Raw genomic sequence first — 23767 nt, 5'->3', positions numbered from 1 at the left:
ACCTTTTTGCAAATGAGCCCAATTCTTAGGGGTTTGGCTTCCAAATTCACACCTTAGTGAATCAAGTGACTTAAGATACTTTACTAACTTGGTTTTTGCACTTTAGTCAAATGTGTATCAATTTTGCACATAAGCCCCTAGGGTTTGGTTTTAGGGTTTTCCAGGGTTCCAATTAGGGTTTTTGGTACCTTAGGGGTATAAAGGTGATTCAAGTTTATTCTTGGGGTCATTTTATGACTTTTCCCCTAAAGCTTTTAGGTTTTCTCAACTTGGGTTAGGTTTTACCCCCTTTAATCCCTATTTGGGGTTAAGTTCCCTATCCAGGGTTCTATTTGCAAAGTGCTATAACAATACAACTTGTTTGAAATTTTTGCCTAGTGAATGCACTCTAGGTGTGTGAAACATATGCAATGCCAATGCTTATGATGCCATGCTCAAGTTTTAGTTACAGTAACACTAGGGGTGTTACAGTATGGGAAGGGGCTGTAAGGTGCCTGCTACCTTCAAATGGCTAGCCTTGACTCTCTGGCAAGTGTCGCATTCAAATACATACTTAGCAATTTCCCTCTTCATTCTGGTCCACCAGTACAAAGATCTGAGGTCATGATACATCTTGTTACTGCCGGGGTGCATGGAGAATTTTGAAAGGTGAGCTTCATCCAATATTTTCTTTCTGAGCTCGGGGTTCTTGGGAACAACCAATCGGTCTCCAAACCATAGAATCCCTTTGTTGTCCTGACGGAAGCATTTGTATTTTTCCGCCTTCTGTTCGATCATTTCCTTAATAACTTGAACACCCTTGTCACCAATCTGTGTCATGACTATTTGTTCATGTAAGGTGGGCTCCACTAAAATATAACTTAAAGCACCGGAGGAAACGACTTCTATGTTCAACTTGCACAACTCATCACATAGGGTGGTGATTCTTGCATCCATATTCATACAATTGCACTGGGCCTTCCTGCTTAAGGCATCTGCCACAACATTGGCTTTGCCAGGATGGTAATGCACCTCCAAATCATAGTCCTTGATTAATTCTAACCATCTCCTCTGCCTCATATTAAGATCAGCCTGTGTGAAGATATATTTGAGACTCTTATGATCAGTGTAAATATTACAGTGAGCTCCCATCAAGTAATGTCTCCACATCTTGAGAGCATGAACTACAGCTGCTAACTCTAGGTCATGTGTGGGGTAGTTTTGCTCATGGGGTTTGAGTGCTCGCGAGGCATAAGCAATGACTCTGCTGTCTTGCATCAAGACACATCCCAATCCAGTACCAGAAGCATCGCAATAAACCTCAAAGGGTTTGGTGTTGTCCGGCTGAGCTAGCACAGGTGCTGTTGTCAAATGCTGCCTTAGTGCATGAAAGGCATCCTCACATTTCTAGCTCCATTCATACTTGACTCCTTTCTTCAACAATTCAGTCATTGGCTTGGCAATTCTGGAGAATTCCGGAATAAATCGTCGATAATACCCTGCCAATCCCAAAAAACTACGGATCTGTGGTACTGTGGTAGGAGGTTTCCAATTCATCACTTCTTGTACCTTCTCAGGATCAACTGATATCCCATCCTGAGAAATTGTGTGACCCAAAAATTTAATTTCCCTCAGCCAGAAATCACATTTGGACAGCTTAGCATGTAGACGATGATCGTGCAGTCGCTGAAGTACGATGTGTAGATGCTCAGCATGCTCGTCTTCATTCTTGGAATAGACCAGAATATCATCAACGAAAACCACCACAAATTTGTCCAAGTCTGGCATAAAAACTGAATTCATCAAATACATGAAATAAGCCGGGGCATTGGTCAGTCCGAAAGACATCACCAGGTACTCATAAATCCCATATCTGGTAGAGAAGGTCGTCTTCGGAATATCACTGGCCCTGATCTTGATCTGATGGTAGCCCGAGCGAAGGTCTATCTTGGAGAATACTTTGGCTCCCACCAACTGGTCAAACAATACATCAATGCGGGGCAATGGATACTTATTTTTGATGGTCACCGCATTGAGAGGGCGGTAATCGACACACAATCTCAGACTCTCATCCTTCTTCTTCACAAATAAGGCTAGACATCCCAATGGTGAAGTACTTGGGCGAATGAACCCCTTGCCCAACAATTCTTGCAACTGCTTTTTCAATTCCGCCAACTCTGCTGGAGGCATCCTATAGGGTCTCTTGGATATAGGTGCAGTCCCGGGTTGTAATTCAATCGCGAACTCTATGTCTCTGTCGGGTGGCATCCCTGTCAATTCATCAGGAAAAACATCTGGGTAGTCACAGACTACGGGGATTCTCTCAACCGGTGGTTTGATCATGGTGAATGCACAGGAGCGGGTACAACCCTGTTCGGGCAAATATAATGTGGTTTCACCATAAGTAGGCGAGTGCACCTCAATGGCCCTTGCTGCAACATCAATTATTGCCAGATGTCTTGTTAACTAGTCAGTTCCTAAAATGATATCCACACTATCCAGACCCAAAATGAGGAGGGTGGTTTTAATTATCAGACTACCAAATGTTATAGGTACATGCCTGTTGATTTGATAGGTGGCAACCCTGTCTCCTGGTGTAGAAATTGTAATACCCCCATTGGTGTGATGGAAAGGTAACTGGCATTTGGCACTAAATTTTGTACTGATAAAACTGTGTGATGCACCAGAATAAAAAAGAATGATTGCAGGATTATTCAAAACGGAGAAGATACCAGTCATGACGGGTGCTCCCTCCGGAATGTCAGCCATGGTGGTGAAGTTCAGCCTGCCTTGCCTCACTTGCACCTTCTGCCTCTTGCCTTGATTCTGGTTGGAACCCTGTCCCTGCCTCTGCTGATTCCTGGGGCAATTCTTGGCATAATGCCCGGTGTTACCACAAGTGAAACACCTATTGTCATTGGCCTGACGGTACTGCTGCTGTGGCTGATTGTTCCTCTGAACTAGGGGCTGAGAGCGGTTGGGTGCCTGCTGCTGCTGCTGCTGTGGTTGAATCACCCAACATCCTTGCTGCTGCTGAGGTCCCCTGTTCTGAGTGTCGGATACAATCCTGAAGCGCTGAGGCTAAGCTGAAGGTCCTGCCACAGGGGTCTTCCTCTTCTTTTCTGCCTAATGGGTCGTGATGCAGTCCTCCTGAGATATGGCCATGTTGACTAACTCATTGTAACTGTTGGCCCTGACGGTGTTGAGACGGTCATGGAGCTTAGTGCTGAGCCCCCTCCTAAACCTGTCCCTCTTCTTCTCATCAGTGTCTGCATGGTATCCAGCATACTGGCACAGGTCATTGAAGGCCTGAGCATACTTTAACACTGTTCGATTCCCACTGAGTGAGAGCCAGAAACTCATTGAGCTTGCGATCCATAATGCCTGCTGGTATATGATGCCCCCTGAAAGCTGCCTTGAACTGTCTCCATTCCACCTCATGGTCAACTGGCTGCATAGCAAGGAAGTGGTCCCACCATGTCCATGCGGGTCTGCGAAGCTGCTGGGTGGCGAACCTGACCTTAGTCACATCTGAACAAACTCCGTTGAGTAGTGGGAATTTGGATTCCACTAGCCTCAGCCATACATCAACATCAAGTGGATCCTCTGCCCGAGTGAACAAAGGCGGCTGCGAACTGAGGAACTCCTGATAAGTGGCTGCCGCTGGGTGACGCTGATGATCACCACCACCATAATGCTGAGGTGGCGGCTGATGCTGAGCCAACTATCACAGAATCTCATTCTGTTGAGCCATCATCTCTTGCAGGGTAGGAGGCGGTGGCGGAGGAATGCGTTCATTCTGTCCACGACGCGCTCTTCCTGCCATCTGAAAAATCAAGAATGCTCTCCATATCACATTTTTGATGTCAAGGTTCATACGCGGTGAAAGATTTGCAAGGGTAAAACCACTATATATTTTCTTGCATAAATCATAAAAGATTCCACATGGCATAAAACTTTCCTTCATAAATTAAAACTGACATCATTCATCATCCATACTCCCAAAAGAGTTTGTTAAGATTACACCAGTGACCCAAAAGACTCAACTCTATCTAGCCTAGTACCCCAAGGGTGCAAAAGCTAAGCTAGCTTCGAGGAGTTTTACCGCCACACACTTCTAACTCTATCCCGGCGACCTAGTGAGTGAACGAGGCAACGCTCGACTCGGGGGAAGGTGGTCTCCCTAAGCCAGCAGTGTCCAAGCTGGAGGCAGGCTCTAGCTCCTCTCCTCCCTCGATGTCGACATCCTCGTTGGCCTCCATATCCTGGATCTCCTGGTGGTGCATATCCAAATGTTGGTTAGCTTCCGCAAGTTGTTGCTGAGTGTTGATGAGCTGATCCTCGAGAACCTCAATGGTGTTCTCCCTGGTTCCCACTAATTCCTCAAGCTCCTGGATCTCATTGGACATTTGTTCCACTTGTAGGTCCTTTTCCACCATCTCAGTGGACAGGTCTACCACAAGTTCCTCTCTATTATCCAAGGTAATCTTGGTAGCCTCCAATAATGCCATCATATGAGACATTGCTTCTCCCCGTCTCACCTGCAGACGATACAGGGCATCCATGCATCGCACCGACAAGTGCGCAGTATGCCCTGGGTAAAGAGCCCATATGTGCTTGGCATGCTCCACTCGGTCTTTCCACATTGGGTCGTCCTCCTTTTCAGCAGAGAATAAGCCAATGGGATGAGTAGACAACTCCAAGGGGTGAAAACCACAGAAGGTGGTCAGCCCGTGGAGAGCAATCGCCTCGATAGTATCCTCAGCCTTGTATCCGAAAGACTCGGAGTCCAACGAACGCCAGCCTGGCTGTAAGGGTTGAGGCTCTAGGCTCATCCTCACCCTACAACGGGGCACTCGGTGCTTCTCAAACAGCTGCACCGCGTACTGGGAAGGCATCGTGTAACCGGCTCCCTAAAGTACCTCCCATAAGATACGGGGAAAACCCTCACGTGCAAGTCCGTCCGTGTGGGACTGTGCGTTCCCTTCGTCCGAGGATCCGTGAGAAGTCATCTGTGTATGGTTAAGCGTAAGTGAAAAGAAAAAGAATTATAAAATAAAAGGGGATCAAAACTCGACCTCTCTATGGCTACGACAATGTCACTGAGTGTACTTAATCTGTCATTATCATGTATTAAAATTCTTACCTAATTATCAATAGTTTAAGTAAGGATGCATGCATGCTCGTCCTAAACGACCTCATTTCAACTTAGAGGGAATAGGGAAGAACTCCCATCCCTTATAGTAGCCTGTAGGGCTTACTCAAATAGCCACCTAGCTACCCCTCTATCATCCTAAGGCTTCACGACCTAGGTCTATCCTGATCATCCTACGATCTATCCAACATTTGTTTCTATCAAGTTTTACTTTTGAAAAGGATGGTATTTACAGTTTATTGATTCCTCTGTGGTGGTACGAGCTCCGATACCAGCTGTGGTAGAACCGCCCGAATTTTCCAACTTAAGTGCCTAAGCCCCGCCCTAGAGGCTAGACCACACTTAAATAGGAATAACACGTCAGTCCCTCGGATCTAGTCCGACAAGGCCACTAACAGGATCAAGTACCACGTACTCACTCGATGGTGAGGCACAGAGCAAATACAATAAAGCATAAAACCATACATTAAGGAGTATCAAATTTATACATCATCATCAGAGTTTTAGCAAAAGTAGTGATCATTGTTCGGAATGCAGCGGAATAAAACTAATGATAAATGGAGGGATGGGGAAGCATGTCCCATCACTCCTCATGCTCATCCTCAGCCGACGTAGGGTCCCACTCGACTGTCCAACCCGGTGGCAAGATGGACGACCAAGTCACTCCAGCAACCATGTCCTCCAGAGAACCTGTAAAATTTATGCCACAAGCAAGGCTGAGTATACTAATACTCAACTAGACTTACCCGGTGTGAGGAGTCTACTCCTCTACCTCTAGACATGCAGCTGTTTTGCTGAAGGGTTTGGTTGCCAAAAGCACTAGCTGAGTCTAAAAATCAAGTTTTAGCTTTTTCAAGTTTTAGTGTGACTCTCTTAAGACTAAATGTGTACTATCTAATCATTCATGGTATCAAGCATTTAGCAATCAACATCTTTTGCCAAATCATCACATTTCCACTTATTACTCAATGCAGTACAATGGATCAAGCAGTCTCATTAGCTGCGAGAAGCAGACGATTCAAATCGAGTTTTTATCCTTGCAAGGTAAACCTAAACACACGACGTTGCGAGGTACTCCGTCCCCACACATATCAACCGTCCCCATCGATTCCCTATCAGCAGATTAGGGCTCACCGCCTTGGCGTACAATGCCTCACTGACCCCGACTGTCGTCGTGCAGTGACCGCACTTGTACCCACCATAACCAGAATGGGAGACCATGTCTTAGGTCGCGTGAGGGGTAATGTCTGCTGCCAGGTTCAATCAGGTACTAGGCTTACCGATTTACCATATTTCTCGGCATGTGCTTAGTACGTTCAAACGCTTGACACACGTATCCGCACGTTAATCCTTATTCCAATTCCATCTCGTAGACCACGCATCCCCATGGATCCGTGTCCACAGACCAACATCAGTATGATATGAAAGTGGATACAACCAATTTCCTGACCTCGCGCGAGTGCTAGAAAATCACTCGACTTCTACCGAGATCCCTAATTATTAAAGCAGCTACTCGACCTAGCATACTAGTATCCATCTCAAAAGGTATCCTGAGTCATGCAACTAAGGTTCCAAACAACCCCTACACTTAAGTGCACAGTACAAGCCTACAAACATTAAGTGCAGTAAAATAGCATATAGAATAGGTTATGCATAAAACCGGGGCTTGCCTTCCAAAGCTGGGGCAGGCAGATCCTCGATGGCAGGTTCTGATGCTGGATCCTGGGCTACCTCCTGAGCAACTCCTTGCTCCGGCACGAGGATATACTCTCCGTCCGAGAGGTTGCAATCTATCGAATGCAATGAATAAGAAATATGTATGCTATGATATGCAGAATTTAGTAACCATTATGCTTAGTGAAGAAAAACTAAGTTAGTTGATTACTTAGGGTTTCCTTGTTATTAGAAGCTCTTAGTGGTTTATGCTTATCAATTTACGCTTGAGGTTTTGCTTAGAGGTAAACATAGTGGATTAAGATTTGGATTGCCCTTTAAAGGCTCTATTAGGTATTCAAAGTTTTTGTTGTTTAGGTTAGGGCAACATTAATCCCCACTACTAATTTCTCTTTTTATTGTCTTTTTATGCTCTTAAGGGGGTTTGAACTACAACAGTGATTTCAAAATTTCCAAAAATTCGGTAACAATTACAGTGGGTGAATATTGGTCCCTGAAGTCTGTCCTATAAATTTGAGGTCAAAAATAAACAGAACATGCTCTAGACAAAAATAACAAAAGTTGGGGCAGAGGGGTCACTTTGCACTACAACTCTGATCTAGATGTGGGTTCTGTACTAAGAGTTATTTTTGCTGGTATCTATGGGTAATAACATGCTTCTGTGCCAAAAATCATAAAGAGTTACTTAGTGATTGTTCAGTTATGATTTTCTAAAGTTTAATGCCAAAAAGACACTTATAACTAACTCGCTATTTGAAAAATATCAAACAACAGAACTTGTATTTTTGTTAGGTTCTTCTTAGCGCAATAATAGTCATTCCTATGGTAGGGGTGTTTTCTCCTTAGGATTATTTTCTTATGACTTTTCAAAGTTTTCTCTGTTTTTCATGAATAATTGTGAGTGCAATTTCCTTTCACTGGACTATGGTTCAATAGATTTTTCTTGTGAACTACATAACTTAGGCATGCTAGGAAAAATATGGTTGCCCCCTGGTTTTCCTTTTTAATCCCCCTTTTTAATTTTCCTAAGTTTGAGCATAAACAAGTTTCAGTGAATAAACCTTCCTTAACCTTGTATACTGGGGTGTTTATTAATTTTAAACAGTGTAACTACTAGGTTAGTATCTCCACTATTTTTCTTAACTCTGGCCTAACAATATTTCTATTTTTCCCTCTAATATTAAGTTTTGGGAAGTTTTCTTATTTAATTTAAAACTCTAGAAAATATTACAGGAACTATGGGGTTTATCATTTTTGCCTGATAGTTTATATTTTACAAAGTCTGGCAAAATTGGTTTGACTAATTTTGGATGATTATTTTTCAAGTTATGCATTTATTAAGTTCTCTGCAATATTTAAAAGAAAAGTAAATTCGAAAAGGAAAAGAAATACAGATTTGCGCTGAAGTCCCTAGGTTTTCTCCCCCTTTTCTCTCACAAAACAGCGCTCGGTCTACTATTTGCATGAGTCACTGACCTTGCACAAAACCCCCTCAACTTAGTCTAAATCTAACCCGCGCTCCCTGGCTAACGGAAACAGTACCCGTGGTAAAAATCACGGCGACGAGGCTTATAGGCAGCAGTAGAACTCCGGCGGGGTGGTCAGTGGCGTCGAGGAGGTCACGGCGGTCACGTCGGTGTGCGGGTCGGTGTCAGAGGTGGTCGGAGCTGTCCTTGCCACGAGCGCAGGCGGTGGAGGTTGTCGGCGGCTCTTGCTCCGGCCAAACCACGGTGGTAGGGTTCAATTAAAGTGCACGAGGAGCTCCACGGGGTGACGTAGAGGCCATGGGCGCAAGGAATTGAGAAATGGTGCAGAAGGTTACCCGGTCCACGTGCTCCGGCGGGTTCACGAACTCCGGCGAGCGCGATTATACTGTTCCGGTGGGGCTGGTCCTCAGCTCAAGCTCGGGCAAGCTTCACGGCCTTCTGGGGAAGCTATCCGAGGGCTTGGATCGAGCGGAGGTCAGTGGGAAAGGGGTTGGCCACGGTGGTTGCCCTCGGTCGGCTCTGGCTGGTCGTGGGGAGGTCGCCGAAGTTGTCGGCGAGCTCGGGAGAGTTAGGCGTGGTACATAGGAGGCAACGGGGAAGATGGCCGTGCACTAGGGTGGGCTTTATAGCCGCGGCGCGGGCGTGGGCACGGGGCGGCCGAGGGCGCGTGGGGGTTCGCGTGCCGGCGTGCTCTGGACGCGCCCCCGAGTGTCAGCCCACGTCGAACACGTGGGGGTTTACTTCTGCCAGGGTTCAACGGCCGATTTGGTTGACTTAGCGTGTAGATCTTAGCAAAACCCCCATGTACGGTCTCTTCTTTGCACCAAATCCTACCTTTTTTATGTGAGTTCCAAGCAAAGATATGGTCGGGGTAGAGAGATATGGGGGTGAGAAGTTGGCTCTGTCCGAGCTGTCCACACCAAGACAAAAGCCATGCCAAGTCGTATCAAATGGCTTAGGGTTGGGTTCAAACTTTTCCAGGGTGTTCTAGGGGTATTTGGGCGCCATTTTGTCAATTGGGCCATAAGGTTTTGAGTTTGGGAACAAGGTGAAGATATTTGATCTTTGAAAGAGGGTTGGTTTTGAACTTGAGAAAAACCTGATTTTTCTTTTATGTTCTTCTCTTTGGTGACCTTTTTGGGGTTTTTCTGAATCTTTTTTGGGGTCACTCTCTTTCTATTTTTTGTAGGGCATTAAGTGTACTACAACTTTTATAATTAGTTTAAGTCATGACAATGTGATTTACATAGACTTTTTGCCATAATTCCCTCTAGGGCTCCATTTGCCTATAAGGGATTTGAATTAGGGTTTGGGTCATTCTCTTCTCTTTAGTGCAGGATAAGGCCAAGGCATGACTTCTAAGATGGGTTACACCTACTTAGGATCTTGATCCCCAAGTTTGGTGTCTTTTGCTCAAACTAAACCACATGTGATGATGGGTTCAATAGTGTAGTCTTGAGTGAAAACCCTAAGTAACACCTGGGGTGTTACACTTTCCCACCATAAAGTTTCTTACCGTAGGCTATTCTTGCTCTAAACTACCCATCTTTTAGCCTACATAATAATGTGGTTGTACCTACGTATACCTATGCTCTTCTAATCACCCACTATTGATAAAAAAAGAGACTCTCAATTTTTGAACCAATTATAGACTAAAATACGAATTACAAACCAATCCTTCTGTATCCCTTTTCTTACAAATCTCGAGGACGAGTTTTCTGTTAAGGGGGGTAGGATTTGTAAAGCCCAAAATTGGTAGGAGAAATAATAATAATGATGATGATGAAATAAGTAAATAAATATATTTAAGATAGTGTTTTAGGGCTTTTTGAAACCTTTGGATATTATTGGGATTCTCATGCTTTTGAATGTCCAATTGAATAGAATTAAGCTAGCCAAATAACAAAATAAATAGATATAGAATTATGCACCTCATGATGGAATTCTTGCATTTTTATCTTTGTACTCAAAATTTTGAGATAGGTTAAGTTTGAAAAGTACAATTTGTAGCACCCAAAATCCTATTTTGAAAACTAAGAAAATTTCTCCAAAATTTTTCGAATTAAGATATCATCTAATATCTTATTCTTGAAACTAACATCTTCTAAACACAAAATTAGTTTCTAATAAGGATTTAATAAAAGTACCCCTATATGATGTTAGCGATCCCTTTGTTAAAATATATATATTTATAAGTATTCCCTAAAGAATTTTATAAACCAGAGATTGTATTTCTTAAAATACCTATTCTCTATTTAAGTGGGTATGAAATGTGCATATAAAAGTATTTACATAAATAAATGGGAATATGCATCATGTTGAGTGTTTCTTTGATTGTGTATTTAACTAGATTCTAGATCTCCGCTCAAATATATATTAGGATTCAAAATTTGAATTTGAAGTTGAAAAATAGGAAAGGAGGGAAAAAGGAAACAATATACACTAAGAAAAAATATATAAATAAATATATCATTTCGGGCTAATACTTTTATTTGAGCACTCAATACCTATATGAAACTCATAGATAAATTTGAATTCAAATTTTGAATTGGAGTGGAAAAACAAAACAGGAATATAAAAAAATAAAAAGAATTCCTGGCGCTAGGGCCGCTCCCCTCTCTCTCGGCCCAACTAGGACAGCCCAACTTGCCTCCGCGCAATCACCCACGCCGACGCAGGGGACCCACAGGTCAGCCCCACACTCCCGTGGCCATGCACACTCACGTCACTGTGTGGGGGCCCCAACTATAGGCGTCTTCCCCAACAAGCCACGGATCTCACGAGATATCTCCGTACTTGACCGAATCCTACCGCCCCTCCGCATAATCTGAACCACCTAGCTGACCTGCGCCAACTACGGATTAGGGAATGGAATTTGGCCGTGCATATAAAACCTCCTGCCGCGATCCCCTCGCCCTTCGTTGAGACTACCTGAGGAGCCACGAAATATCCAATGAAAGGTGTTTGTGTCGTCACCATGGACCCTTGACGGTGTCTGCAATTGGAGGTCGTGATCTGGTTGGGGAGCTTCGTCGGGCCACGCTGGGGCGAATCGTGCTATCTTCGAAAGTGTAGGGCGCCGCTGAGTCCCGGAATTGCTCACCAGCGATAGTGCTCCGCCGCGGACCCTCCATGCCGTGTGGGCAGCTAGCTTCGCGTGCCCAACCACTGGTGAGAGACCTTGAACCCTATCGCCATCATCTTCTCTCCGCATAGCCCGTTTCGTTTGTGGAAAATAACCGCAGCCGGGTCGGATTACCGTTCTACAGCGTGTCCGTCGCGACAGAGCCGTGCGCGGCCTTGTCCTGTTGGCCGGGGTGGGAGAAGCGTCGGCCAGTCTGTTGATCTGCTGGTTAACGAACCAGATTTGGAGTCGAGTATAACCCTTTGCGTGATCTGATCTGGATCGTTGATCACAATCGTGCGGTTACGATTCAATGCTGGATCTATTAAATCTACGCCTCGGATCCTTGATCTAACGAATATAAAAGCGTACCGGTTTAGGTTGAGGGCGATCTAATCCAAACCCTCTATCTGTGATCGCATGGTCCTGGTTCCCCGATACCCCTTCGGCACTGCAAACTTGTCAAAGAGCTCCTGGTTTATCTTAAATTTAACCCGTGGTCCATCCCCGGGTGTAGCTGAGTCTTGGCCACTTTTGCGCTCTAGCCCCTGAGTTCCTTTGTTTTATGCGCGCAATCCAGTAACCAAGGAAAGTGAGAAAAACAATATAAAAATTGATTTATAGTATAAAAATAATTCCAGAAACTTGTATAATTCATATTTAATTCATTTTAACTCCAAATTGATCCATTCCAGTGGCATTAATTTTGTTTTAATGTTGTTTATCACCTAGTAACTTTGTTTAGCCATGAAACTTGAATTAAAATTGTTCACTTGAATTACTCTATTCTAGATACTAAATAGCTCAAGAAATTCATAACTAGAGAACCGTAACTCTGATTTGATCTGTTCGAATTGTGTTAGATTCATAATAATATCATCTGTACAGTAGGACACTAACATTTATCACACCCCATACTTTTATTGTTAGAAATTTGTCTAGCCTATGTTTAATAGATTAACACCTTTAATCAAAGTTAACCAATCCATAATTATAGTTTGATTAAAATATGATCTCTAGTTAAGTTATAATTAAGATTAAAGTTAAATTAATGATTCATAGAATATTCTCTCACATGATATACACTAATCAATTTATAATATAGTTTAATATCTAAATCACATAGATCTTTCATAACTCCTTAACCGTAACTCTGAATTTAGTAATTCTTGAACCCATGATCTTGTAGCAACGTGTAGATTATTATTATACAGTTTGTTCTTATGTTTGGTGTGATGTTAATTTTGTCTATATCATGTTTGTTTGTATTTCTACGACTAGCAGTGAGGTCACGAGGATCTGAAGATCATCCTGGTACCTGGAATCTCAAGTGCCAGGCAAGTTATGCCCTTGATCACTTTTATTTACCCAATAATGTTCTTTGTAATCATTCTATCATGCATAGGTTTAATTTTGATGGGACACAATAGGCCAACTAGTCTGGTTATCTTGTTTACCCCTGAACTATTTGGGTAGTTTTGCTATTGCTCTATATGGTTTTGGGTTTAATATTACATTATCTTCATGTTCCAATTATACTGTTATTTTATTTATGTTCATGTCAAGATCATTATTTTTAATTGGAACATGGAGCTTAACTTGAGAAACACGTGCCACCACAAGGGTGGAATGGGACGCCCTTGGCTGACTAATTAGGAATGCTAGTGGAAGACTACCTTACCCGAAAGGGGCAAGGGCAGTAGGGGAGTAGGAGTTTAGGGAGGTTCTTGGGTTGATTTTGCTGCGATGGTAGTTAGACGAGGGATTCCTACATTGCTCTTTCTAGAAACTGTAGCGGGTTTTCGGAAGCTAGTGGAACTTTGTAAAGGCCTCATAGTGGATCCGTAGCCATTCACCTCGGAAGTGTCTAAGGGCCTTGCAAACCCTGGCGACATGGGATACACGACTTGTGGGTACAGGGTACAACCTCTGTAGAGTGTAAAACGGGTATACTAGCCGTGCTCGCGGTCATGAGCAGCTCAGGACTCTCGCCTGATTAAATTATGGAACTAAATTCAATTTGTTATTTGCATTGCATGGGATCTATTATTAATTTTGTTCTATTATTATTATGGTTTGGTATTTACTTACATTTAGTAACTGCTAATAAAATTTGACCAACTTATTAAAAGCAATGCTCAACTTTAAACCCTATTATTGATCAGCCTTGCACATCACATGAACTCCCACCTTTGGTGAGTTCATGCACATTATTCCCCATAACTTGTTCAGCGAACAGGTACCACAAGATGAGACGCATGAAGGATGTTGTGATGTGTTCGTGAGAGGTCTAGGCTATCGTCTCCCAATCAACTTTGCTTTGCTGGATCATTGTCTCCATATGATGTAATTATTTATTTATTTTGTACAAAACTCCTATTATATAGTAAAGATGTGACATTCATTTCTATACCATGATTCATCATATGTGTGAGACTTTGTCCCAGCACACCTAGTGATTATGTTCCATGCCCGTGTCCCTAAAACCCGGGTGTGACAAGAACAACTTTGATGCAGTCGGATTGGTAGTTCACTGCATAAAAATTGAAGAAAAAGGGCCCTAAAGTCGCTTTGTCAGGCACCATGAATCGGCCATGGCATGGTACAGTTACTGAAAGGATCACGGATCCAGAACACCTCGCCGCTGACGATTGTGCGCCGTGATCCGTGTAATGGTTCAGATGTGTGCGCACTGGTAAGTAAAAATATCAGCGGGGAGGGTGAAAAGATCGCCGAGGGGGTGAACTTGGTCCCTGGCACAAGCTTGTCGTAGCACCACTTGCTGGTGTCGTGGTCGTGGGATCACCGTCGATGATCCCTCTGTTCTCCCGGTTGAGCCACGCGATGATTCAATTATTACCCCGCAGTAGTCGTGGAGGCTGTCGAAGAGCACCCCTGAGTCATTGGGTCACCTGTGCGCCATGGTAAATGAGCTCCAGTGACTCATCCCCTCGCCGCCGTGAGCTCATCCTCGCCCAAATTTGTGGCACCGGTGGCCGATCCCTATAAATTGAGTGTTTCCTTCACTCTGCCTCTCTGTTATGAACCCAGTCCACCCTTAACCGACCCCTCTTATCCACCATAGCATGAGTTCACCGGAATTCCCCTGAAACGGTCGTTGTTGCCGTCATGAGACACCTCCATGTGGCCAACCCTTCCCACGTTAGTTCATTCCCCTCTGGTTCCCGTTTTAGTACCTCTTTGACCTCTAGATGCTTATGGTCTCGACCAATTGAATGCTACCACGCTATAGCTCTGGGAACGCCATGTTGTCGCCCGGGAACGCCGTCGTGGACACCGCTCACGTCGACCGACTCTTCCGTGTTGTCTGTGTCCAAATTCATGTGAGCACCTATTAGGGGCCTTCTTCTTCGCCGAAGGTCCTCTAAGAAGAAACACCTTCGAAAGATCAGCATATAAGCAAACACACCGCGAAGGTACACGCCGAAGCTACTATCCAGGTAGCTTCGGCATAGTGACACGCCTTGAGATGAAGGGTTGCACCGACTTAAAGAGGAAAAAACCGATCAGTCCATGATAATTTGTGTCATGATTGTAACTAGTTATCAAGGACATAAATGTAATTTTGACTGGGCCGCGTCCCGTGCCTATAAATAGGTGAACAGTACCCCTGTACTGTTCACGCTGACTTGTATTCGTTCGTGCGTAACACTTGGACTTTTGCCTTTTGTCAAGCCGAAGGTACAAATGGAATTCAATATTGTTCATGTTCATTCATGATGATATAATAAAGATATGTTGATGATGTCATATGATTATTCATGTTATCTCTCATGTTTCATATGTTCCTTCTTTCGTTAATATATACTGCAATGATGAAGGTACATCCTTCATGACCTTCGTCTGAAGATCATTATATCCTAAGGGAGATAATGCCTCTAAGGACGAAGGGCATTAACTATTAACATTTTGTGTTGCCTTGTTCTTAACTCATAGCATTTGAGAACAAGTCCCCAACATTGGCGGTACGTCCTTCATAACCTTCGTCTAAAGATCATTATATCCTAAGGGAGATAATGCTTCGAAGGACGAAGGTCATTAACCATTAACATTTTGTGTTGCCTTGTTCTTAACTCATAGCATTTGAGAACAAGTCCCCAACATTGGCACCCACCTCCGGTGAACTCACTTCCACTGATTGAGCTGATGGCTTCGTTCAACAACCAAGTCGTAGCACCTTCGGCTACGAAGCTGGTGCTCCCAATCACGGGTCTTTCAAGTGCAGAACCAGCCAAGAAGAAACAGAAGAAGGAAGCGCAGAGAAGAGTGCAACATGTTGGGGTGCAAGGACCCTTCGTTAGGTCCAAGTGGTCTCACATCCCAATTACCTTCTCCCAGGAGGACCTTCAGGTAAAGGATTATCCTCACAATGATGCTATGGTCATATCTTGTGTCATCATGGGATTTCTGGTCCACAATGTTCTGGTTGATATAGGCAGTGCAGCGGACATTATATTTGCAAAGGCCTTCAAGCATATGCAAGAACTAGAGGACAAGATTCATGATTCTACACACCCTCTTTGTGGCTTCGGAGGACGGCAGATTGTAGCACTTGGCAAAATCACAATGCCAGTGAGCTTCGGCTTCGTCCACAACACAAGGACTGAACAGGTTGTTTTTGACATTGTTGACATGGAATACCCATATAATGCAATCATTGGTCGAGGGACACTTAATGCCTTCAAAGCAATACTTCATCCAGCATATTTATGTATGAAGATACCTTCGGAACAAGGGCCCATTGCTGTTCATGGGAGTCAAGAAGCTGCCAGAAGGGCTGAAGGAAACTGGACAGATTCAAAGGCAATCCATAACATAGATGGAGCTGAAGCCTGTCAGCAGTATAAATACAAAAGAGAGAAGGCTGCTTCGGCGGATCAGCCAAAGCCTATGCTTCTATGCGAAGATATAACAGAACAAAGGGTACTGCTGGGGTCTCAGTTATCTGATGAGCAAGAGAAGACTTTGCTAAGATTTTTATTCAACAACAAAGATGTTTTTTCTTGGTTAGCCAATGATCTCTATGGTGTCAATAGAGATGTTATTGAACATTCACTCAGTGTGGATCCATCTTTCAGGCCAAGAAAACAAAGGCTTCAGAAGATGTCTGAAGACAAAGCTGAAGGTGCTCAGAACGAAGTGAAGAGACTTCTTAGTGCTGGTGTCATCAGAGAGATGAAATACCCAGAATGGCTAGCCAACACTGTTATGGTGAAGAAGGCCAATGGTAAATGGAGAATGTGCATTGATTTCACATATCTCAACAAGGCATGTCCAAAGGACGAATTTCCACTACCAAGAATAGACTCCCTTGTAGATGCAGCAGCTTCTACAGAAGTCATGAGTCTATTGGATTGTTACTCAGGCTATCATCGAATTTGGATGAAGAAGGAAGACGAGCCAAAGACTAGCTTCATAACCCCTAGTGGCACCTATTGCTATCTTCGGATGCCTGAGGGGCTTAAAAATGCTGGAGGAAGCTTCAGCAGAATGATAGCCAAGGTTCTTCATTCTCAATTAGGGAAGAATATACTGACTTATATTGATGATATCATAGTGAAAAGCACGAAGCAAGAAAATCACATTGCTGATTTGCAAGAGACATTTGCCAATTTTAGGCAAGCTGGCCTGAAATTAAATCCGGAAAAGTGTGTTTTTGGAGTGAAGAAGGGCAAGTTCCTTGGCTATTTGGTATCAACGAAGGGAATTAAAGCCAACCCGAGCAAGATTGAAGCTATCCTTCGGATGGAGCCACCAAATTCAAAAAAAGGGGGCTCAACGATTGGCAGGAAGACCTGTGTCATTGAATAGGTTCATATCAAGATCAGCATAGAGGAATTTACCATTCTTTGAAATTCTAAAGTCAGCCGAAGTTTTTCAGTGGGGTCTGGCTCAGCAAAAAGCTTTTGAAGAATTAAAGCAATACTTGATAGATCTGACAACTCTAACTCCACCTTCGCCAGGGGCTCCATTACTCCTGTATGTAGCAGCTTCTCACTGTGCAGTTAGTGCGGCGCTTGTACAGGAGAAGAAAGATGGCCAAATCAAGAAGCAGGCCCTAGTATACTTCGTCTCCGAAGTTCTAAGTTTATCAAAGAAAAATTATACAGAATTGGAGAAGGTGTTGTATGATGTGTTAATGGACTCCAGGAAGCTTCGGCATTATTTTCAAGCATATCACATAATTGTTCCTTCATCACAGCCTCTGAAGGACATAATGAGGAACATAGAAGCTACTGGAAGGATTGGAAAATTGGCTGCGGAGCTTAACGAATTCAGTATTGACTATGTACATAGATCCTCAATTCAGTCCCAGGCGTTAGCAGACTTTATTGCTGATTGGACGCCAGGGGCTCAGGAAGAAGAAACAAATAAAGCCGCTGAAGCTTGGACAGTGTTCTGTGATTGTTCTTGGGGAACCTTCGGCGCAGGAGTGGTTGCTGTCCTAGTTGCGCCTTCTAAAGTCAGAACATGTTATGCAGCAAAGCTTGACTTCAGTTGTACAAATAATATTGTTGAATACGAAGCACTTCTGTTGGGGCTTCAGAAGTTAAAGACAATGGGAATAAGAAGGATCATCCTTAAAATTGATTCTCAAGTCATTTCTGGTCATGTAGACAAAAGTAGTAAGGCGAGAGATCCAAAGTTTGAAAAATATCTGGATACAGTTCGAAGGCTGGAGGCTTCTTTCGAAGTTTTTTCCATCAAGAATATTCCAAGAGGAGAAAATGAGCATGCAGATCTATTAGCCAAATCAACGGCACAGGGGCTCCCTCTACCTTCGGAAGTTTTTTTGAGACAATAAAAGCACCTTCGGTTGAACTTATGGAAAGAGCAGTGCTTGCAATATCCCCTGTGCATAGTGAAGATTGGAGGACTGAAATTATATCTTTCCTCCAAGGTAATTGTCTTTCAGATGACGAAGCTTATAATAAGAGAATGGAAGCAAGGACAAGACCGTATGTGATAATAGAAGGGGAATTATATAAACATGGAGTTTGTTCTCCACTCCTCAAGTGTTTATTCAGAACCAAAGGTATTGAATTAATGAAGGAGATACAAGCAGGTCTGTGTGGATCTCATATTGGGTCTAGGCCCTTGCTGGGAAAAGTGTTTAGACAAGAATTTTATTGGCCGAAGGCAACTTCGGATGTAGCAGAGCTAGTTCAAAAATATGAAAATTGTCAAAAATGTGCAAGAGACCAGAAGCAACGTTCATCTCTCACCCAGCTAATACAGCCTACTTGGCCATTGCAAAGATGGGGCCTAGATTTGTTAGGCCCACTTCCACCAGCGCAAGGCAATTTGAAATATGTTGTGGTGGTTGTAGAATATTTTTCTAAGTGGATTGAAGCAAAGCCTTTGGCTACAATAACTTCGCTTACCGTCCAAAAATTCTTCTAGCAAAATATTGTTTGTCGCTTCGGCGTGCCGAAGGCTATAACTGTGGACAACGGAACACAATTTGATGCTGAAACGTTCAAAGATTTCTGTGACCAAATTGGCACGGAGATTCATTTTGCATCAGTAAGGCACCCAAAATCAAACGGACTGGTCGAAAGAGCAAATGGCATTATAATGACAGGAATAATGAAGCTAATCTTCAATCAGCCCAGAGGAAAGTGGCCAGAAGAGTTGACTAAAGTGGTGTGGAGCCACAATACAACCATGTCAAGATCAACAAGGTTTACACCTTTCAAACTATTATTTGGTGACGAAGCTATAACTCTAGAAGAAGCTAAAGCAAGATCAATAAGAATAGTAGCTTCGGCAGAAGACGAAGTTGATTATCACATAGCAAAAGATACTATAGAGGGGACCAGACTTCAGGCTGTAGAGAACATCAATAAATATCAAGCCGAAACAATAAAATGGCGTGACAGAAAAGTTCGATTGAAAAATATTAAGCTAGGACATGTGGTGCTTCGGAGAGTGGCCAACCCAGACAGAGTGGGAAAATTACAGCTGAAGTGGGAAGGTCCTTTTCTGGTTGTATCTTCGTCAAGACCCGGTTCTTACAGATTGAAGGATATGGACGGCAACGACATACCCAGATCTTGGAATGCGGATGAGCTTCAGCGATATTATGTATAATTTGATGTAATCTTTTTTTTCATTTTTTCTATGGCACCCTTTTCCTTTCCAAAGGGGGAGAAAGGTTTTTAATGGGGTCATAGATTGTAATTTTTCCTTTCTTATTTAGTTCCACGAGAGCCAAATCCCCCAAAAGGATGTAAAATGTAAAATCTGAGCATGCACCATCGAGTGCAGAGAGAAAAAAAGAGAAAAAACAGGAAGAAGCTCAAAAGTCATCCCCAGGGGGATGCAGAGCATGACAAAGCTACAAAAAGTCGTTTCTAAGGGAGCGCAACGTAAGTTTTCTGCTCAAATGTCATTCCTAAGGGAATGCAGAGCCAAATACCACCAAAATATAAGGCGAAGAAGTTCAAAAGTCGTTACTAAGGGGATGCAGAACTTATACCGCCGAAATAGAAGGCAAAGAAGTTCAAAAGACGTTCCTAAGGGGATGCAGAACTTATACCACCGAAATAGAAGGTGAAGAAGCTCAAAAGACGTTCCTAAGGGGATGCAGAGTCTGGGTGTAGCTTCGTGTGTGTGTGTTTGGACATCCATTTGCACATTACATTACATCATTCATTGCATTCATACACATTCATGTAGACATTCGTAGGATCATCATCATCATAACATAGAGTACAAACAGATGCTTCAACTTTGATGACAATGCTTCGATGAGCATAAAGAAGCAAATATACACTACGTTGTGTACGAAAAGAAGGGAAGGTGTTTTTCGCCTTCGGCTCAAAAGATACAAGTTTCGTCCACATCAAAGCAATTCACACACAGATGAAAAGGTAAAAATATATTACAAGGTATGGACAAATTTGCAGAGTAATGTTTCATTCCTAAATTACAATATCTTTTACAAAGATAATTCAAATGTCTCTAAGGCTTTGTGTAGCAGCTTCATCAATCTTCGTTGAGCTTCTGATTACTGACCTTCGGCATTGTCATCCTGTACACAACAAAGCAGTAAAAGGTAAAAGGTAATTACAAGAGAAGGTAAGCAACAGGTACAAGTTTTATACCGGCTTAAGATGACTTCGTGCCTCGACACCAGCTAAGTTCCGCAAAACCCTTCGTCCAAATCTGTGTTATAAACCTATTACTAATACTTCGGCTAGGCTGGGGATATCAGCTAGGTCCGCTGGAGATAGACTGAAGTTCGGTCTGTTTACTATTTTTTCGTGCGTGCAACCAGCCTTCATAAAAGCTACAACTGTGTTGCGAGAAGCCAGAAGGGCACAGAAGTCGCCATGCCAGCTATAACTTCGTCAAGCGCCTCAACTTCGCTTTCAATATGCTCGAAGGTGCTTGGCAAGTCTTCAACCGAAGTTTCAAATTTTTCAGAGCTGGATCCCACTGAGTTAAGACCTGTCATAGCCGTTGCACGCAGCGGTTGCCGAAATCTAAGCAAACATTCCGAAGCTCTTTTAGGGATTCTTGCAGATTTGAGTTTTTCTCGACTTCAGCTTCAAGCCTTGCATCAAAACTTTTCTTTTCTTGTTCGAAGTTTTCTGATTTTCGGAGGAGTTCATCGTTTAATCTGGCAACTTAGGCTTGGGCTTCTGCCAATGATCCCTCCATTGTCTGAAGAAGGAAGTCTTTCTTTTCTAGAGAAGCTTCATGATCTTTGATTTTCTTTTCCAAGCCCTCGATTATAATATCATTCTTTTTATCATCGAGGTCTTGTTGCATTCTCAGGGCTTTGCTTCTCCGAAGTAGCCCAGTTTCATCATCATGGGCATGTCGGCTTCAGACACAGTAGATTTTTCAAAATCCAAGTGGCTGGGTTTTGATGGGATCAGAATGCTATAGTCTTCCTCTTCTTCATCAGCATTTTCTTCTTTAATATCAGCCTGCTCAGCTTCGGCAGCAGAAGTACCTTCGTCAATGACTCCCTCTGTCACAACTAATCTCGATCGTCTCATGACTTCGGAAATCGGAGCTGTCTCGGTGGTTTCAGTCTCCTCTCCTTCCCGAGTCACCCTCACGGTCGAGCGTACTCTGGCCATTTGATGGACTTTTGCAGTTTTTACGAAGTTGATGTTTTTACAGTTTTTGACGAAGCTATCTCTTTTGACGAAGCTAATTCAAAGTGATGGTTCGCTCGAGAATGCAGTGAAAAAGCTTCGGCTATGGTTAAATTTTTCAACAGCACAACAGTGCAATGGCAATGAATGATGTGGTAACTTCACACCTACCCATCTGTTTATATAGTGCTGCAGGTGGGAAGGTGAATTGCCAACTCGCCCGCACCCGCCGAACAGTCACCCTCACCCGCTGAATGGTGGACCACCCGCTGAACGGTGGTTCGCTCGAGAATGCAGTGAAAAAGCTTCGGCTATGGTTGAATTTTTCACCAGATCGTTCGTACCCGCTGCGTGGTGGGCCACCTTGCGCTCGAAATATTTTAATCGTTTCTCGGCAACGAGCTCAAGGAAGGTGTTTTTCGGACCTTCGGCATTCCAAAGCCTTGGAGATTTTTCATGGATCAAGCTTGTTACGAAAAACGATCTAGCACCGCGAAGGGGCTATTGTTGGGGGCCTGCTTCTTCGCCGAAGGTCCTCTAAGAAGAAACACCTTCGAAAGATCAGCATATAAGCAAACACACCGGAAGGTACACGCCGAAGCTACTATCCAGGGAGCTTCGGCATAGTGACACGCCTTTAGACGAAGGGCTGCACCGACTTAAAGAGGAAAAGACCGATCAGTCCATGATAATTTGTGTCATGATTGTAACTAGTTATCAAGGACATAAATGTAATTTTGATCAGGCTGCGTCCCGTGCCTATAAATAGGTGAACAGTACCCCCGTACTGTTCACGCTGACTTGTATTCGTTCGTGCGTAACACTTGGACTTTTGCCTTCTGTCAAGCCGAAGGTACAAATGCAATTCAATATTGTTCATGTTCATTCATGATGATATAATAAAGATATGTTGATGATGTCATATGATTATTCATGTTATCTCTCATGTTTCATATGTTCCTTTTTTCGTTAATATATACTGCAATGATGAAGGTACGTCCTTCATGACCTTCGTCTGAAGATCATTATATCCTAAGGGAGATAATGCTTCGAAGGACGAAGGGCATTAACCATTAACATTTTGTGTTGCCTTGTTCTTAACTCATAGCATTTGAGAACAAGTCCCCAACAGCACCGTAGTCCTAATGAGTCACTGATCCCTTCTAGGTCACTTGATTGAACTCAACCGGCTTGTGTAGCCCAGAATGAGCTTGCCGGAGCTCGGGTTCTACCACGTTCATGAGCAATTAGCCATTAGGGTCGGGCCATCCGAATTAACTTGAGAGAATTGCTCGGGTAGCCTTAGGGATGGACCCCATGTACATGCTTTCGCCGGAGAGGGTCATCGGTGACAAGAACACGAGACTCCAGCCAAGTATTCGACCGGAGCGCCGTCGGGGACCTGGAGCTGTGAAGAAATAGAAATAGGAGGACCTATGTGAAATTGTCGGTGAGACGAGTAAACAATGCTATGGGCTCTTTACTAGATGTTTAAAACACCTGGGGCTTTTGCGCAAAGTCGCGTACACAAGCGCAGGTGCGGGCACATTTTCTATGTCTGTGGGCTGGTTTGGGCCAGATTCGGCCTAGCCCAGTTCATTATTTACATTTTTCTTTTTCCTGATAGCTTGTGAAATCCATCAAAAATAGTAGAAAATTGATACAATCATGGGACCAATTTTATTAGACTCCTAAAATCAAGTAGTATTTAATAAAAAATAATTTTAAGATTTTTATTTCAAACCTTGAATTATGTAGCATTTAAAGGTACTTAAGTAAGGCCTTTCAGAATTTTAGAAATAGTTTAGTAATCCCAAAAACCGAGCGCAAAATTCACCAAGTGTGCTAGGATCAAGTCTCACACATATGATGACTCATGGTACAGAAATGAATGTCATATCATTAATATATAACAGAGTTCTGTACAAAATAGTTAAATAATTACATCATACGAAGCCAACGATCCAGCAACCCAAAGTTGACTTGGAGACGACCGCTTAGACCACTCACGAACTCATCACAACATCCTTCATGCGCCTCCTCTTGTACATATTCTTGACCTGGGGGGATGTGAGTACAGCAAGGGTGAGCTCACATACGTTCATCGCTCAACAAGTTGTGGGGAATAATGTGCCTGAACTCACCAAAGGTGGGAGCTCATGTGAAGTGTAAGGCTTACCAAAGGAGATGGTTAAAGCTAAGCATTGCTTTT

Source organism: Zea mays, chromosome 4, assembly GCF_902167145.1.
Source record: "Zea mays cultivar B73 chromosome 4, Zm-B73-REFERENCE-NAM-5.0, whole genome shotgun sequence".
NCBI lineage: Eukaryota > Viridiplantae > Streptophyta > Magnoliopsida > Poales > Poaceae > Zea > Zea mays.
This window is presented reverse-complemented; position numbering follows the sequence as displayed.